Source organism: Bacillus rossius, chromosome 5, assembly GCF_032445375.1.
Source record: "Bacillus rossius redtenbacheri isolate Brsri chromosome 5, Brsri_v3, whole genome shotgun sequence".
Lineage (NCBI taxonomy): Eukaryota > Metazoa > Arthropoda > Insecta > Phasmatodea > Bacillidae > Bacillus > Bacillus rossius.
Genome location: NC_086333.1, coordinates 80,078,140 through 80,098,242, shown reverse-complemented (window position 1 = coordinate 80,098,242; position 20,103 = coordinate 80,078,140).

Genomic DNA, 20,103 nt, shown 5'->3' with positions numbered 1-20,103 from the left:
CCGACACATGGGTAAAAAACCCAGATGCGTCTAAAATGCTATCGTTGAAAATGTTTGCGTACTAATTCAAAAATATAAACATAACTGGTTTTAATATAAAACAATTAGTTACCTTACAAGACTGAAAACGGTTAAATACAACCAATACAAGAAAATTACACTGCAGCAAAATGGCTGTATAAGTAATTCTTGGACCAGCACATATCATAAAAAAACCTACAAATATATACATGACAAAACAAACACCATCACTGCATTCTTTAAACCGGTAATTGTTTTTATAAAACTGCATCATGTACGTTAGTCTTTATTCAGAGTCTGATTCTACAAGATTGGTTTGAAGGTTAATTGTTGCATTGGTTTTGTGTTCTGCAAGCCTCTTTGAAGAATGTGTCTAATTTAATATTCGACTTAGCTTCTTGAAAACTAGTTTTGTGTTTATATGTATTTTTGTGTGTGAAACACAGAGACTTGTTTGCATTTATCAAACAGATATTGCAACAGATACAGTAGCTACTACCTTTATTATTGATTTAGGTATAAAAATAATTAAAATTATAAAAAACCTAGAATTGTTGGAATGCATTATTTAAAAACCCAGAAACCCAAACACCATTGGAAAAACCCAGATCTGGGTGGAAAAACCCATGAGTGGCAGCCCTGCTTGTAACAATGTCGCTTTGCGCCTCTCCTTCAAGGCTTCAACGCCTTCCCCTGCGCTTCCTCCCCTACATTCTTTCCCTTCTTTATCCCTTATTCGTCGTTCCTGCTCCCTCCCCTTTCACAAGCTCCGCCCAAGTGACCGTCATTTGCGATCGGGTACTGAGCTCATTGGCCGTGGTGTTGTTCCAGGTGAATTCTGTACTGATACTAAAGTCTCTGATACTTTTCAAGTGTACTCGTTTGCCGTTCCTGATACAGGCGCGTATCAGTGACAAAGTATCAAGTTGATACTTTTCGACCCACCTCTACATAGAAGTCGTTAATTCTAACCAATCACAGCACAAAACACATGGTCGGCCATTGTTCGAAACGGAGAAGCAGGTTTGAAATAGGTTATTGACAAATGGAATATCTATTTTTCGAAATGGATGATGATTACAAATGACAAATATACGAATTATAACCCAAAATACTGCCTATCTCGGTCGAATAATAAGACATAAACTTCCGGTTGAAAGGTTCCGGTTTGTTGTGAATGGTCGCTTCCTTAAGTCTTAACGAAAAATATGAAATATAACCATTTCTGTTAAGTCTTAAGTAATCATATGGTTCGCACACGACCCGTCAAAATTCACACACGACAATCATAAACCATGCCACTAGTTTACATAGAGTCATATGGTAAGTACACGACTAAGTCATAAGTCTTAATTCTTAATTTTCAATCGTAAACCCACCTTAACATCCCTGCTCGTTTGTGAAAAAATAACAAATTCACAGATAAAATCTCTGCTTAGGGCGCGGTTACACGGGAGTCTGAACTACTTCAGGTGAACATGTTCAGCTGTTGAGTGCGGTTACACACAGTCTGAACATGTTTCGTTCGAGGCCATTTCTCATTTAACTTAAACAGGTTGGCAAAGTAGTTCAGATCGACATATCTTCTACATTAGCCTCTGATAGGCTGGTTAGAATATAAACAGTCTTTTGCAGAAATTCTAAATGGAAAGTGTTTCTGGCACAAGTTCGAGTAATATTTTACCGAATGCAACAAAAAAACCAACAGATAATTATACATATTTTTTAATTTATCCTGACCTTAATTTTCTTAAAACTGAGATAGGTACTCTCGCTCAAAAAATAATAAAAAATAAGTTTAAAAATTTTACTGTGCATGTTTGAATTCCCGATTTGTAAAAAAATATTGAGTAATATGTAAACACATTTCATTTCTGCTGATAATGCTGTATAAACAAGTGAGAAAATCCCGCGTTTTCTGGATGCAATTAAAAAATAGAGATCAACAACACAGTCATTCGTTGACAGTAGACAATCGGTTTTAGAGCTAAACACACTTTTCAGCAACTACCGTGTAACCGCACACTTTCGCGTTTGTAAACGTGTTTACTTAAACATGTTCACCTGAAGTAGTTCAGGGTCCCGTGTAACCGCGCCCTTACATTACAATCCCATGTATTCACGAAATAGCCGACATTCTTTATGTTTTACCAGTAAAGGTTTTTTTTTTTTTTTAGAACTTTTGACTTTATTTATCTAAACTGCTAATCTGGCCAAAAAATTTCTTACCTCAAGTGTGTGAGCATAATATTAAGTAATTATCAATTCATGCTGTAAATAATTTACCGTCAACACTTTTGCAGCGAAAAAAAATTAGCTAACATTGAGAGTTTTTGGAAAAACACCCAATAGGAAATATAAAACTTTAAGGTGATAGTAGCAAAAGTAAACCAAATATTACAAAACTTGAGTAAACTGAGTTAACGAGGATGTTAAGAGGAAAGTAAAATTGACGTCCGACCGAAGGCCACCCTACAGCCCGACCTGCAACCGCCAGTATCCGACCCCGCTAACGGAACGCGCCCCTAGCCAAGGCCCACCCAAGTCAGGCAAGCGCCGCGGAACAAAGGTATAATTAACGCCCATGACTTAATTGACCAGACAACCCGAGTCCCGTACATTGTAAATTCAACACACATCAAAGAATATATCGCTTTTAATTAACAACCCCGTGTAAGGGAAGTGCGACGTAGGAGTGCCCGGGTCACTCACGTGTGGTTTTTTAATAATACAGTTGTGAGTGCTCCCATTGCAGCCTTCCGCCTAATTTCAATAACGTAGTATGTGACTTAATTAAAACAGCCCCAAATTTCCGTGTATCATTCGCCACTGGAGCAGTCATCAAGCGACCTACAGTCTCCAGTGTAACTCTGATAATTCAAACTTATTTTATACAAACTTATTAAAACTAATTTTCAAAAAGTATATAGGTATATATTAAGCTAATTGTTAATTTTTAATGTATAGATTTAGAGCCACTTACATTTTGTTATTAATATAATATTTTACGAATAACGGAACTTTAGAAACCTTTGCGCGAGAGGTTGCTCACCCCTCCCCTCGCGGCAGGGCCAGACGCCAGTACCGAGCGACTCGTGGACAGGGACGGACGTGCGTCCCATGGGGAGCCATCAACCATAGTCGACACTGAATTCATTCTGGTAAATATAGTCACGCATCAAAACCTTTTTTAATCAACTCCCCATGTGCGCCCGGTCCTTTTACGGTGTAGGGCCTATCCCAGCCGCGTAAACATAACACTCCCCGCACAAAGCATTACGCGGGACAGTGCAATATACGGCACGGGCCGACTCCCGCCATAACAGAATTTCCGTTAACTGCCGAAGTGCACAGGCACTGGCCACATCTAATTGAAGACTTTGATTAATTTCATAGCGAGCCGCGGTCCACATAGGTGGGCCCGCGCGTCGCCGTTCGCAAATTACGGGATTGGCCGACTCCAATCAAACTCTCCCCCTCAACCTCGACTGGCGTGAGGGCGTAATTTTAGTGACGGCGCGTCAGAGCGCCCAGTGTATAATGATAGTGTACTTTGTGTAGGTAAATCGTGTGACTGTAAATGCAAGTGTAATTGCCAACATTAATTAAACGTCCACTCCGCACAACTCCGCGCGCGACGTGCAAACGACAATGTAAAACCATGTACGTTATTAGTGAACCTCCCCAACCCAGTTAGGGATCAGCGTCCTATGCTGTGTAGGGCCAGGAGTGCAGCAGGCATTAGGGACCCCTAACATCACGACCACCGCCGCCGTTCCTAGTGGGCCATGCAGGGGCCTTCGTACCCCACGATCCACTTTGTGGTTAACCACCGAGTTGGTCTGGCGCCCTCCTGGACAAGTTTCTCCGCAAGAAATCAGCCTTCCCGCTAGGAACTCCGCCGGATCTCGAACACGAGAACCCGGGCGACGGCAAAGTTGTTTTATGCTACCATGCTTGTGCCAAACAGCAGCATGATAAATTAACAATCAAATGACAGTGACAAATATTTTGCCATCACCCGGCTTCTGTAGAAGGCCCGGGAGGTACCTGATGGGCGCTATGGGCATCGCGTTGCTGCTGTGGTCCGGTTGGAACGAGGGGGGGGGGCAGGCTAGTGGAACACACTAGGCAATTTGTGGTGGGTCGTGGGTATTCTGCCTCCGTGTACCCCACCAGGTACGCGGCTTAAAATTTATCCTGAACTTCCCTACTTGGTCGTGAGTCCGCTCGACCGTGTGGAGGACGGAGTGGTGCGAAATAATCGTAAGCGACACCGTTTATGTTAATTTGCGTTTAATTCACGTACTTCTCCGGTGATACGCATGGGTACGCAGTACTCCCTATGCATACACTATGTGGTGTCAGAACCTCTACAAAAACAATGCGAATGCGCTATGTGAATTCTGAGCCGATGTACAGTTACATTAACACACGCTGATTACAGAACAAAACACGACATTAACATAACACTGTGAATTTGCCGCGGCAGTCTCGCAGGGGTGCGGTTAATATTGCTCTGGAGACGGCCAGCACCGAAAGTTCAATTTCTTAGGAGGGCTTAGTGAGCGTGATCCTAAATTACACTTTACACTTACTTGAAGTTGCAGCCGGCGATCTTAGCGAAAGCGAGTTGGCTGGAGTCGGCCAGTGCCATAACTTGAGTGGTCGCGACGTGTTGCGGAACCACTTAGGAAAACGGTCGAGATAAGCCCGGGTCCGCGAAATACACGCCGAGTTGACATGAGCAGTAATGAAGTAAAAAGGTTTGGATATTAAGTCAAGTACAGAGTGTATGATCGGTGGAACAAAATTGAAGGCTTCTCACGAACACACATCTTGACCCAGCGCGGAGTGGTTGGAGACTGCCGAACATGACCCCCAAGCAAGGGAGGGAAACTTTCACCTCTTTTGTGAGTCGGCGCCAAAAAACTTACATTAACTTAATTTGCTCTATTATAAGCTAAAAACACGTTCGAGGTGTCCAATTAAAAGGTAGCACCTTAAGGCTTAACAATTGTTTTAGAGTATTTATTATTTGAATTGTGGCAGAAAGTTGGCGACTGTAAATTTAACAACATATTGCCTCCCTGTGAACTGTATTAGTGGGATTTCTCCTAATCCGACTTCATCATTGTCACCGGCACTTTAATTAAAGCCAGTGGCAGTGTTGACTGTTAATGAGGTTCGTTGGCTACGTCACACATGTTTAATGCCTGTGAATTAATAATTATGTCCTAGTGTCTTGTTCCTTAATTGTTTTATGGGGTGGAGCCCACGGGGTTTCGTACCCTTAAGTTTTTTCGAGTCTAGTGGGGTCACGCACGAGGCGCTCGCCTGACTCATTCCCGCTGGGCTAGGGGTGTGCTCCGAAAACGGGATCTGGTACTAGTGGTGCGGAGCAGTTGACGCCGACCGCCAATGCTCCTCTATGTCGCATAGACCGCTATGCCTCATCAACGTCTCGCAAAAGCGTGTGCACCGAACACGCCCGCTAGCGCAGCTAAGTGTAGTGCGTGCGACGAGGCGAACGCCATGCAACGAGTGCTGCGCCGGCGGAAGGATCCGGCCGGGTGTGGCATATCCCTCCGCCGCACTACAACAAATTATTTTAATTATATTTTCCACAGGGTTTTATTAAACATTATGTTTCAATAATTAATAATTCAGTCCTGTCAAAATTATGTCTCACTGTGCGATTTGTCCCGAACCTGGCCGGTTCAGTTTCCCGCGAAATTCACACGTTTCCGCGGGTGGGCTGGCGGGGGAGGGGGGTCGCGCGCGGCGACACCGGCAGTGTCCTTCGAGAGCTCAAACAGGCCGGCTGCCTGCGCGCAACGCGGAACCATCAACCTTTGCTTTCACCGACATGTAGTTTTCTATAGTGTAATATATTTTCAAACATTTACGTACAGTTCCGCGGTCGGCCTCAATCTGCCATGAGGTATTTAACTTAGTGAAATAGTTGCTCGTCAAAGTGTTATCTGTCACGTCAGGGTTTATGTATCACCGTTGAACGGCATTGTGCCGCCAAAAGTATTAACGATTCAGTCCCTGTGACACATCTAGGTATCACGTAGAGTCGCCGGAGACACGGGCCTACGTGTCACTAGCCCAGTTTAGTAAATGTTAGTAGTGAAGTGTTTTGTTCGTCAAGAGATCGTTCGTCATGTTAGAGTGTATTTTTGTAACTGTCGCGTCACGTGTACAAGTCCGCCCCTCACGCGCATTAAAATCGTGAGCCGCCCTTGAGGAAGTGAGCTGCGCGTGTGACTAGTCGCGTCGGGCAAACCGTTACGGCCAGAACGGGCAGCACCGTGTATTGGGCTGTGCTGTATTAAATTCACCAAATATCTTCCAGGAACTTTGTGTTATTATTCAGGCGTCCCGAGTGGCCATAACAGCTCGGGGGGCCCTACTGCGTTAACCCCTACCTCTAGCCACTAGGCCGAATCTTCCCTGAGATCACGAGCCCAAGCAAAAAATCACGTCTAAATAGTCAGAGGTAGCGGGGACGGCGTCACAGTGGCTAAGAGCCGTATTTCAAGACACAAACATAAGGGTTTAGGTGTTGAATATGCAATACCTGTACCCTAACCATATTCCAAGTGCACGATAGGACACAGCCAGTCCCTTATTTTTAGGGCACTGATTTTTGGTGTCCTATCTGTTGCCGATTTGATCCATAACTGTATATATATTTTTTCCTTTTTAATGAACTTTAACGGAATTTCTACGATTACAATTCCCCCCCCTAATATCTTAAAAAACAGCAAACATAAATACGGTCAAAAATTCATCGTTTATTCTTGTACAACCAAAATTAAATATTTTATTTCACATTATAATTCCATATTTTTTAAAAAATAAGCTAATATTACGATGGATTCCACGAAGTAAAACTGTTTACAGCCTCGCACAAGTCCTCGTATATTAAAACGGCTGCCGATCTGATACTTTACAAGGGTTCAGTTAGGACACGTTTTGAAATATGACCCGAGAGTTAGGGTATGGCAGTTGCCTAACAAGGCAGTGCGTATTCGCTACCTTACTGAAATGTCTTGGAATACTGCCCTTAGAGGCCATGGTCGGGACGATGTCAGTTTACACTAAAAATTTTAATTTATTTACTCTTTTAAAGTTATCTGTAACTATCAGTTGTAACAGATAAGGAATAATTTGTTTTCAAATTACACCATTATTAAATTAGCAGTAGTTTCACTAATGAAGACCAAAGGCATTTACATGTAAGTTTGTCACGTTCACCATTATGGCCTCGGTCGGTTTCAAGGCATAGAAACAATTTTGATACCAACATGGCCGCTTCTCCAAAGCAAATAGTGTCCCATGGGCTTCTCTACACAAGTCTTTTGGTCTAGGCGACAATTGGTACCACAATATTGCCTAGATGGCACTAATTATTATTGCCATTTGTTACCATATGTATACATTGTATAGTTGATGTACGATGTGAAATGCTTGACAGTGCTATGTTAATCTAATTGTTAAATAATGACTTTGATTTCTGGTTATTGGGTGACAGATGATGGCCTGTGTTTGTAATGTGTGCCTCTTGTATAAGTAATCATTATATGGGGGAATTAAATTTAAGTTTAGTAAAAAAAAACATTGTGTATTGGGGTCTCATAAAATATTAATTGTTTACAATTGTATAACGTGAATTAAAGATATCATGTCTCATGTGGCTTTACCATTAGGGATGCAACATCGCTCTTAAAAACATCGATATCACGAACATCGTTGTTTAAACGAAAAAGCATCGTTCTGAAAACCGATACATCGATGTTTTAACCGATGTTTTTAAATATCAGGAAAAACATGCCAAAATGATTTAAATTATTGTATGTAGCCACAATATCTACAACCCATTTACAGTCGTGTCTCATGCAGAACAAACACATGCATTAAAAGCAATTTAAAAAAAAAGAAGGAAAAAGCATGAAGTGTATGTGCAGGTTTTAAATGTAACATTAATTTTCTCGATAGAGCTAGCGAGACCGTATCGGTACCAATCAAAAGCTTGTATGTACAACAAGCTATGAAATTGTCTATAAAGTCTCACTGCTTTTTCCCTATATTTATCAAAATTGAAAAGAAAATTCTTATGTAAACCAATTTTTTTAATGGTATTTATTTTTTCCAAATGATCAGGGCCGGCGCGTCCATATAGGCGCACTAGGCAACCGCCTAGGGCGCCAAGTAGCTGGGGGCGGCACAGCACGACACATAACAACTGATATAATATGTTTAACGATTATTGAAACTAGATGAAAATGGATTTTTGTAACAGTTTGGAAGGTTTATAATGATATAAGTAATTATTTAAAGTCCACGGTGACCTGCTTATGATTTGTAATAAGTAAAAAATAAAAAAAAAAACACAAGCCTGCTTACATTTGATTGTTGACAAAATCTTAGGCTTACGTGATGTATTTTGAGGCAAGGAAAAAATTTTTTTGGGGAGATTGATGAGGGGGGGGGGGGGGAGGGAATTAAGGTTTTTCGCCTAGGGCGCTAATTTACCTTGCACCAGCCCTGCAAATGATTTTACACATTTTAAAGTACTGTAAAAAAAAATTGATACTGAAATCAACCAAATAGTTCAGTATTTACAACATTTTTGATACCTACTTAAAAATGTAGGTTTTTATAGTAAGTATAGACAGTTAAAAAAATTGTATCTTAAAAACTAAATATCGTATCGTAATGTTTTTTTTATATATTCAATAAATATTCATGAAATGATAGCCAAAATATTAATAAAAACTAGGGTAATTTTAATGATGAACGATGTCGATGTTTTTGGACTTTTTCATCGATGCATCGGCGATGTATCGCTCTTCAAAACATCGATGCTAACATCGATGTTTCATGAACGATACATCGAATTTTTGAAAACATCGATGTATCGTTTGCATCCCTAGCTTTAGCTAGAGGTTGGTAGTTACAGTAATTGTCGGTATCTGCTCCAACCGAATACTGAATCAGTAATGGACGTAGTTACAAGTATCTGGTACTTTTGTATCAGAGCAGTAGTGGTCCCATAAAGCGAAAAGGTATCAGCATTCACGTTACAGGGTACACATTCTCCGTGCTGTCATCACCAGCGTAAAAAGGTATCGGTGTCTCTAATACATTATTTATCACGCCCGGTAATTCTCTACCTCTGTTACTCTCATGCCCGCCTGATACAGCCAGTATCAATCAGTTCAACATTCACTGCAGTTCGTCCTGGCCGTGTATCACCATGTACATTGTTGCGGGCTGTCATGCTTTGTAGTTAGTATCTTTATAGTGAAATAAGGAATGGATAAGTGCAGGAAAAAGACTTCATTTGTGTGGAATTTTTTTACGGAAAATAATGAGTTTGCTAATTGTAATTTGTGTAAACAAAAACTGAGTTATAAATCATCATCGACTAATCTGAAGAAACATTTGAAAAGTAAACATTGATATAGTATGCTCACTAATGTACGTATCTGTTTTTTTTATTTATAATTTTTGATAAAATCGTAATCTTTTAATGTATGAAAACACTAGTTACTAATTGTTTTCGGAAAAAAAAGTCCATCTGTTGATTACATCTGTTATTAGTGTCAACTGAGAATTTATTTGCATTTTCATAGCTGTTAGGTGCACAAATATAAATATTATATCTTGTATTAATGTACTTTTTAATATTAAAATTTCATTAGTTTTATTATTGAACGAGACTGTGCACGCACTGCGCACTGAGCGTACTTTGATGTGGGACAATAACCAAACGACTCGTAACAATTTCGCTTTGCGCCTCTCCTTCAACGCCTTCCCCTGCGCTTCCTCCCCTACATTATTTCCCTTCTTTATCCCTTATTCGTCGTTCCTGCTCCCTCCCCTTTCACAAGCTCCGCCCAAGTGACCGTCATCTTCTGCGATCGGGTTCTGCGCACGCGCACATTGGCCGTGGTGTTGTTCCAGGCGAATTCTGAACTGATACTAAAGTACTTGATACTTTTCAAGTGTACTCGTATGCCATACCTGATACAGGCGTGTATCAGTGCCAAAGTATCAGGTTGATACATTTCGACCCACCTCTACCTTCACCTCAGCCATCAGCAACTCCCTGTCCTCAGACTCCTCAGACGACGAATCCTCCCCCCTCTCCCACCACGTCACTCTCCTACCTCTCCCTGACACCCTGACCTTCCTACTGGTTACCCCCAGAGAAATCCAAAAAATCATCTCACACTTCCGCCTCTCTGCAGCCCCTGGCTCAGACTCAATCCCAACTCCAATCCTACGCCACCTCCCCCGGAAAGCCGTCGTCTTCCTCACCAGACTACTCAATGCCATGTTCCACCACTGCCACTTCCCCTCCTCATGGAAGACAGCCATTGTCTGCCCCATCCCCAAACCAGGTAAACCACCGACCCTACCCTCATCTTACAGACCAATCTCCCTCCTCCCAATCCTATCCAAGGTCGCGGAGAGGGCCATCCTACAACGTCTCCTTCCAGTCATCTCTGCCCACAACCTCCTCCCTAACCACCATTTCGGATTTCGGCCCCACCACTCCACCTCCCATGCCATCGCCCGGGTGAAACTGCTGGTGGTACAGGGTTTCTCCCGGCGGCAACACACGGGCATGGTACTCCTCGACCTTGCACGAGCCTTTGACTCCACCCCACATGCACAGCTCCTCCACCAACTATCTGCCACTGCAATCCCGCCACACCTGACCCGCCTTCTCTGCTCCTTCCTGGAGGATCGCTCCTTCCAGGTGAGAGTGGAGAACATCCTCTCCGACCCCCGACCCATCCAGGCTGGCGTCTCCCAGGGCGCCATCCTGAGCCCCCTCCTCTTCACTCTACACATCGCCAATCCCACCCCCCCCTCCCGGCACCTACGTCGTTCAGTACGCTGACGACACCTGCCTCATCGCCTCCTCCATCTCTGAGCAGCTGCTCAGGGACCGTCTCAGCAGAGCACTTACCTCCCTAAACACACAATTCCTTGCACACGGCATCGGACTAAACCATACCAACCTGCGAGACTGGCGCGGAGATTAGGGTAGTTTGAGTAACGTAATCATGTAGTGCTATGTAGTGATATGTCATAAACGTGTACCAGTGCTGTGTGTCAATCGTGCATAACGGCGCATTATTAAAGTAATTCAGTCCAAATCGTGTGTAATTTCAGTGTCACATTTATAGGTATGCAGTCTCCTACACTGCCTAGGGCGCATCCTGTATTCACTCAGTAAGCCAATCACCACCGTAAGCCGACGTACCTAGCAGGACACGCTGGGGCAGCGAACCCACGAACCTCCTCACGGTCTAGTTCTTCCAAGCTAGCCTGGCGCCCACCGGACAACGAATCTAAAGCTACGCCCTTAGCCCGCTAGGCATCCCCCGTAACTAGTCCATAGGGACGGGTGGCGGCACTACTCTAGAGTTTAATTATTATTTTTAAGAAGCTGCTAAGCCTAATATACCACCCTACTGTACCTACCATTGCTGCAGCATTCCACTCGTTGGCAAGGTCAGCTTCAACGGTGTCTATTTGCACTGACAGCTGGCAGGCACAGCAGAGTAGCACCTAATCTGCTATTATTTAAATTAATCAAGCCCCCCGATTATTTAAATAAATTTTAAATTAAGTTTCGAGCTACCTTGTGTGGGTTTAAATAATTAAATTATTTAAATAAGCAATGAATTGAAGTGAAACCTCGCAGGTTAAATGCCTATGCGAAAGCAGTAGCCAGTAATACAAAATCTCATGTCTTTCAGAAACACAACCAGTCGGGCCATGCCCATCAGTCATAGATAGTCAGCCTTAACACGACAGGCAGTGAACTCCCGGAAGCCGAACCTACACCTGCATGCTTCGGACCATTTTGAATTCGCATTCAAACAGGTTGGTCGTGCGTGTAATTGTGTGTTGACTGTTGGGGGCCGTGTAAGCCTAGTGGGAAGGGTCTACTCATAACATGTTCTATGAGCTGCTTGGGTGGCATGGGCTCCGCGCGCGGGGATGCACGCGCGGAGCTGGAGAGGTACTGCGCTGCTCCGATAATTTTTTTTTTTATATAGGCAACAGCCCCGTCACGCTGAAGTCAGTCCCACCAACCGAAATGAATTGTGGGTCCTTCTACACAAAATGGGATTGATTTTACGGGAGGTTCTTAATACGTTCCAGGCCGAGGCCTATACGCGTTTCGTAGTAATGTAAAATAAGGCTTGAGCCCTCCCTCACTTGTGTGTGGGAGGGCGCAACTGCCCGCGTGCGTCTATGAGCTGGCAATACTGCAGGGGCCCTGCAAATTAGCGCCCCGGCAGCTGTGGGGAATAACTAGTGGGGTGGCTACAGTAAACCAGCGTCGCACTGGAGGAAACCTGTAGCCCAAAATTAGTCGTAGATCGCGCCCGACAGACCGGAGAAGGCGGGAGCAAGGATTTAGAGGGGGGAAAAAAATGTTGGTGCACCTGCGATGTGGAATTAATAGCAGGTGCAGTTTGTTGAGCCCTTAGGCTTGTGGGTGGCAGGTGCGCCGAGCGTCGTGTTATTTCCCCCGTGATTCACGGGGCTGTGGAGATTCACCGCGACCTGCAACAAAAAGCTCTTAAATCTAGATTTGTATTAGTTGGTGGGGATATAGGAGGCCAAGAGATACCCTATGTAGCAGCTGCTACCGAGGCCAGGCACTGTGGGCGGTGTCTCTGGGCGGGAGCTATCTATCACTAGGAGACAGCGCGGGCTGTCTCTGAATGCCTCCGGGTGAATGGGGGGTGGGGAAGGCGATTTAGGTTGTAAAAGAAGAAATTATTCACTAAAAGGGAGTAGTTGTGTGAGAATAGCACTGAAACACTTTCTATTGCTGCCAGAGGGGCTGAAAAGGGGAGGGGGGGAAAGAGAAAATTCTAGTCTAATTATGTCTCTGTAGGTTGGGAGCGCGCACTATGGTCGGTGTCCTCGCTGATTTTGTAGCAGGGAAATATATGCATAAATTATGCATGAATTTAGTATCGAAGAGTTCAGTTTCGGCTCATCTGAACATGGTACGCCGACAGCATCGGCGAGCGTGTCCAGCCTTTAGATGGGTGGCTGGGATGTCGCCTCGTGATTGGCTGAGAGCATCGCCAATCAGCCGCGAGGGGATTTTATTTTTTATTTTTTTTCCTAACCTAAATTAAAACTAAGTGTGTTTGGGAGGGGTCTGGATTAGGGACAGACTCTAAGTGTGTCTCAGTCCGAAGCCTATACACTCCAATCATGCAGGTGTTAGCCATGCGGGAGAGGGTGCATGCATCGTGTGGTAGGAGGGGATTGGCCAGCCATGGCAGCGATTGGCACCATGACTAACTCCCCTCACTGACTATTCTAGACTATAACTAGATAAGTTGGGCCCAGGTAAAACCTGCATAGACACAGGGAAAACCCTGGGCACATACATGCGGGATGCAAAAATTCATGCATTAATTACATGTGGGTTGGCTACGGGAATAGAAGGATGGCTCAGGAAGAAGATTTGGTAGAGTAGAAAATGTCTACTAAGCAAGGGCGGGTACTTGGACATTTCTGTCCGCATTTGGGGTTTTGGGCATGACTGGTTTTTAGGGGGCGACTTTCGTCGTTTCCCGCCAGGCTGCCAGCCAGCCAGGTTAGCTGAAAGAGAATTATAATTATAATTATTATTGAGATTTTAAGGAATGGACTGGGTTATCGCTTTGTATCACTTTATTCGTTCAGTAATCAACATTTCGTCACCTTACGCCATTGATGGTTATTCTACCAGTGAGGAAGAAAGAAACGAAAACGAAAAACAAAATAACAAAACTATTGCATAGTGAATAGTGTTGCCACAGGGCATAACATAAAGGTCAAACAATCGATATATAATAATGGTGACGCCGACCGCCAATGCTCCTCTGTCGCATAGACCGCTATGCCTCATCAACGTCTCGCAAAAGCGTGTGCACCGAACGCGCCCGTGCGCGCAGCAAAGTGCTGTTCGTGCGACGAGGCGAACGCCATACAACGAGTGCTACACCGGCGCAAGGATCCGGCCGGGTGTGGCATATCCTTCCGCCGCACTACAACAAATCGTTATAATTATGTTTTTCCACAGGATTTTATTAAACATTATTTTTTATTAATTAATAATTAAGTCTTTGCAAAATCATGTTTCAATGTGCGATTTGTCCCGAACCTGGCCGGTTCAGTTTCCCGCGAAATTCACACGTTTCCGCGGGAGGGCCGGCGGGGGAGGGGGGTCGTGCGCGGCGACACCGCCAGTGTCCTTCGAGAGCTCAACCAGGCCGGCAGCCTGCGCGCAACGCGGAACCTTCAAACTTTGCATTCACCGACATGTAGTTTTCCATAGTGTAATTTCTTTTCAACCTTTTGTACAGTTCCGCGGTCGGCCTAAATTTACCATGAGATACTTAACTTAATTCAATCAGTGCTCCGAGATGAGTGTTCCACATCATACGTAAGTACTGTGGGGAGAGTATGTGGTTTTACGTCGGCGCTTCACGCCCAACCTAGCCTACAGGCTACTTAGTTTTGGCCCGCACGGGGCAGCCAGCAGGCGACACGTGCCATCAAACTTAATAACGATTCAGTCCCTGGGACACACCTAGACACCACGTAGAGTCGCCGGAGACACGGGCCTACGTGCTGCTAGCCCAGTTTATCAAGTGTAATGTATTAGTGGAATAGTTGTTCGCCTAAGTGTAATTCGTCATGTCAGGGCTTATGTATCACCGTCGTACGGCAGTGCGCCACCAAACTTAATCCAGAGCTAGGTATTAGTGTAGTGTATTGTGCTTCAAAATATCGTGTGCCATGTCAGAGTGTCTTTTGTAACTTTCGCATCACGTAAACGAGTCTGCCCCTCACGCGCATAAGAATCGTGAGCCGCCACTGAGGAAGTGAGCTGCGCGTGTGACTAGTCGCGTCAGGCAAACCGTTACGGCCAGAACGGGCAGCACCATGTATTGGGCTGTGCTGTATTAAATTCACCAACTATCTGAAGAAGTTTTGTGTTATTATTCAGGCGTCCCGAGTGGCCTCAACAGCTCGGGGGGCCCTACTGCGTTGACCCCTACCTCTAGCCACAAGGCCGAACCTTCCCTGAGATCACGAACTGAACAAAATCACGTCTAAGTAATCAGGGGTAGTGGGGACGGCGTCAATGGTAATAATAATATAGAGTGCAAGAGTTCAATGTCTCAATACTCTCCCTCATTGAAGAGTGCACTTTAGTCGTCATCACTTTAGTCCAATTCCATCCATGTGGTTTGATAGCTTCGGTCTGTGAAGTGGTTTTGTTAACATGTCCGCTAATTGGTTGTCCGTTGATATAGGTTGAATGTCAATTAGTCCTTCCTGTACGACTTCTCTGACGAAAAAGTGCCGGATCCGTATGTGTTTTGTTCGTCGGTGCATTTCCGGGTTCTTGGCTAGTTTGATAGCGGATTCATTATCGACGTAGAGGCTCGGAGTCTCACGAAGGCTGCCGAGCTCTGTTAGAAGTCCTCTCAGCCAGACCAATTCCCTTGCGGCCTCATTAGCGGCCACGAGCTCTGCCTCAGTAGTGGATATTGCAACGCTGGTCTGTCTCTGACTGAACCATGAAATTGCTCCTCCAGCATACTTGGATATTATCCCTGATGTGGACCGTTTGGTGCTGGGGTCTCCACCAAGATCCGCATCACTGTAGCATTTGAGGAAACTTGGGTCCTTTCCTGATTGGTATACGATTCCAAGTTCCTCAGTTCCTTTCAGGTATCGGAATATTCTTTTGAAACGAACTATGTCTTCAGCAGTTGGTTTTTCCAGTGCACGCGAGGCAACGCCTACAGCGAACGCGATGTCCGGTCTTGTTGCTACCATTAAGTACATCAGTGCGCCTACCGCTTGACGATATGGGTAGTTTTCGATTTCTCTCCCTGATTCAGAATTCCCTTGTGGATTACTTACAATGGGTGTCGACACGCTCCTACAGTTTTCCATGCCGAATCTCTTCAAAATCTTCCTAGTGTAGTTCCTTTGGTCTACTTTGATTGTACCATCGTCTTGATGGGTTACTTCCAGTCCGAGGAAGTAGGACAGCTTCTTATGGCTGACTTTGAACTCAGATTTCAGCGCTTCCAAAAAATTGTCCAACTCCCTTTTGCTGGTTGATGCAATGAGCCCATCGTCAACGTACAGTGCTAGGATGAGTTGATCTTCACCTATTTTTCTTGCAAATAGACAGGGGTCAGTGCTACAAGTAGTGAAATCTAGGGTTTTCAGAAAATCAACGAATCTCTTGTGCCAACATCGTGCTGCTTGTTTCAGTCCGTACAAGCTCTTTTTGAGTCTGCAGACTTGATTTGTGTCGTAATTGTATCCTTCGGGTTGTTGTATGTAAATTTCTTCGCTATCATAGAGCTCACCACAGAGAAAGGCAGTGGACACATCAAATTGGGCGAGTGACATCTTCTTGCTTGCTGCGATGCTTAGGATGGTTCTTATAGTACTCATCTTCGCAACAGGACTAAATGTTTCATTGTAATCTACCCCTTTCTCTTGTGAGAACCCTTTGACGACTAATCTGGCCTTGTATTTTTCAATGTTTCCATCTGGGTTTTCCTTGATCTTGTATGTCCACTTGCAAGCCAGTGCCTTCTTGTCTTTGGGTAAGCTCTGAAGCGTCCATGTTTCGTTTTCTGTCAATGCCTTCATTTCTGTGTTCATAGCTTGTCGCCAGCTCTCGGAGTTTTTCGAATTTATTGCTTCCTGGTAAGTACCTGGGGTGTCGGGATTTTCTGTCTTAATGAGTGAAACGTATTCTTCGTATCGCTGGGGGGGTCTTATTTTGTCCCTGTCTCTCAGTGCCATCTTCTGGTTTTTGACATTCTCTGGGTCGCTGAATTCTAGGAAATCTTCCAGATCACTTGATTCTTCTTGACATTTTTCGGGAGTATTTTGGCTATTGAACTGTTCTTCGTACTCTGATTCGATTTCCTTTTCTTGACCCTCTTGTGACTGAGATTCCTCACACTTGTTGGGAAGGGAAATTGCCATTTTTGTTGTTAATGGTTTTTCGTTGAAGACTACGTCTCTGGATCTTATAATCCGTCTTCCGTTGTTCCATATTCTGTATCCGCAGAAGTCGTATCCGACTAGGATACTTTTGATGGCTTTTTTGTCCAGTTTACCCCTTCTTTGCTTTGGTATGTGAGCGTAGCATTCGCTTCCTATTATCTTAAGGTGCTTGAGGCTTTCTTTCTTCCCAAACCAAAGTTCAAATGGAGTCTTGTCTTCTATTGTGGTTGGACCAGTTCTATTTAGAATGTAGACAGCTGTATTGGTCAATTCAGCCCACAATGCTTGAGGTAGGTTGTCATGAGCGTGTAACATAGCTCGAGCAGCTTCCACGACTACTCGGTTGTCTCTTTCTATTTATCCGTTCATCTCGCTGCAGTAGGGCATCGTGAGAATCTGTTGGATACCTTGGTCATCTAATAATCTCTTCATTTTGGAGTTGTCATATTCTCCGCCGTTATCACTCAGAAATGACTGTGCCTTGTGACCAGCACGTTCACATTCTTTCAGCACTAGGAGGAATTTTTCATTGACCTCAGATTTTTCCTTTATGAAATATATGAATCGAAATCTCGTGAAATCGTCTTTGAATAATACATAATAATGGGAACCTGAACATGATGGTTCGAATGGGCCGCATACATCGGCGTGGATGATTTCACCGGGTGCTGTGGCTCTTTTCCTTCTGCCAAACTTGAGTCTGTGTGCTTTGCCATAAACACAGCCTTCGCAAACTTCAGAATCTATCTTGACAGTTATGCCTAGTTCTCGTTCGATGAATGCCTTGACATGCTTCTTATTTTGATGTGCTAAGCGTTCATGATAGAGCTGCAGAAGATCTTCGTCGCTGGATACAGAGTTTACATGATTAGCACTGGATAGATGCAGTTGATACAGTCCACCATTCCGCATTCGGGAGCCGGTCAATATGTTCTTGTTATTGACTTGGAAACAGCATTTCTCGGCTGTGGAAACGAACTTGCTGCCAGGGTTTTTGTCCTGAGCAGACAAGACAGAAAATAGGTTTTTGCTCATTTCTGGCACGTACCAAACATTAGAAAATGTTAATTCTCTCTGTGTACCGTCAATGTAGGTGTGGAAAACAATATCGCCTGTACCGATGGCTGGCACACTTATGCCATTTGCTGTTGTAACCTTATGGGGAGAACTGAATTCTTTAACAGACATAAAAAGAGACTTGTTGTTGCAAACATGGTTTGTGGCGCCATTATCTACAAACCAATTTTCATTATCACAGTTGGCGGAAAATACATCATTGTTGGTAGCATATAACACCATGTTGCTGTCAGAAAGGTCTTGAGATTTATTTTTAGGTGGCCTACCATCCCTTTTCCATTTTATGCAATTCTTAATAACGTGACCTTCTTTATGGCATTAGTAACAGGTTACTTTGGACTTGAAATTATGTTTGAATGCAACAAGTGCCTCTTGTGAGTCTAAACATTTGGCCTGAGAGCCTTTGATTGCTAATTCTCTTTTGTGGGTACAGAGCTGACTGGTTAAATTCTCAACCGTCCTTTCACTTTTAGGCATTAGAAGCCAGCTGGATTTGAAAGAGAAATACTCAGGGGGCAGAGTCTCCAGAACCTTACAAATGAGTAACATATCTGGCAGAGTTTTAATATCCATGCTTTCAGACAACTGTATGTTGAGGTTATTCCAAATATTTTTAATCTTTGACAGGTGACTAGCCATGTCGTCATTGGAATCTAACTTGTACGTGAAAAATTGCATACATAGACAGAAAGCTTTATCTTCAGTAACACCTTCATATAATCTATGTAACTCTTGCCAGACTTCCTTTGAAGTGTTGTACCTCATTACTTGCGTTAAAGTTTCTTCTGTCATGTTACTTGTCAGAATCAATAAAGCTTTCGTGTCCGCATTTTGGTAGAAGTCTAATTTGGTATCATGAGCTGTTACCTGTTGAGCAGAAGCCGTTGGATCGGGTGGGACAGGCTTGGTCAACTTGCCGATGACAACGTCCTCACCCCCGGGAATACTTCTGAGTAGGATAAGTACCTTGTACTTCCACTTGCCCAGTTGTTCTTTCCTTCGAGATTGCCAATGTTTACCTTCAGATACATTTCGAAAAAATTCGACCGACTAATGGTTTGACGCCGACCGCCAATGCTCCTCTATGTCGCATAGACCGCTATGCCTCATCAACGTCTCCTAGAAACGTGTGCACCGAACGCGCTCGTGCGCGCAGCAAAGTGCAGTGCGTGCGACGAGGCGAACGCCGTACAACGAGTGCTACACCGGCGCAAGGATCCGGCCGGGTGTGGCATATCCTTCCGCCGCACTACAACAAATCGTTATAATTATGTTTTTCCACAGGATTTTATTAAACATTATTTTTTATTAATTAATAATTAAGTCTTTGCAAAATCATGTTTCAATGTGCGATTTGTCCCGAACCTGGCCGGTTCAGTTTCCCGCGAAATTCACACGTTTCCGCGGGAGGGCTGGCGGGGAGGGGGGTCGTGCGCGGCGACACCGCCAGTGTCCTTCGAGAGCTCAACCAGGCCGGCAGCCTGCGCGCAACGCGGAACCTTCAAACTTTGCATTCACCGACATGTAGTTTTCCATAGTGTAATTTCTTTTCAACCTTTTGTACAGTTCCGCGGTCGGCCTAAATTTACCATGAGGTACTTAACTTAATTCGATCAGTGCTCCGAGATGAGTGTTTTACGTCATACGTAAGTACTGTGGGGAGAGTATGTGGTTTTACGTCGGCGCTTCACGCCCAACCTAGCCTACAGGCTACTTAGTTTTGGCCCGCACGGGGCAGCCAGCAGGCGACACGTGCCATCCAACTTAATAACGATTCAGTCCCTGGGACACGCCTAGACACCACGTAGAGTCGCCGGAGACACGGGCCTACGTGTTGCTAGCCCAGTTTATCAAGTGTAATGTGTTAGTGGAATAGTTGTTCGCCTAAGTGTAATTCGTCATGTCAGGGCT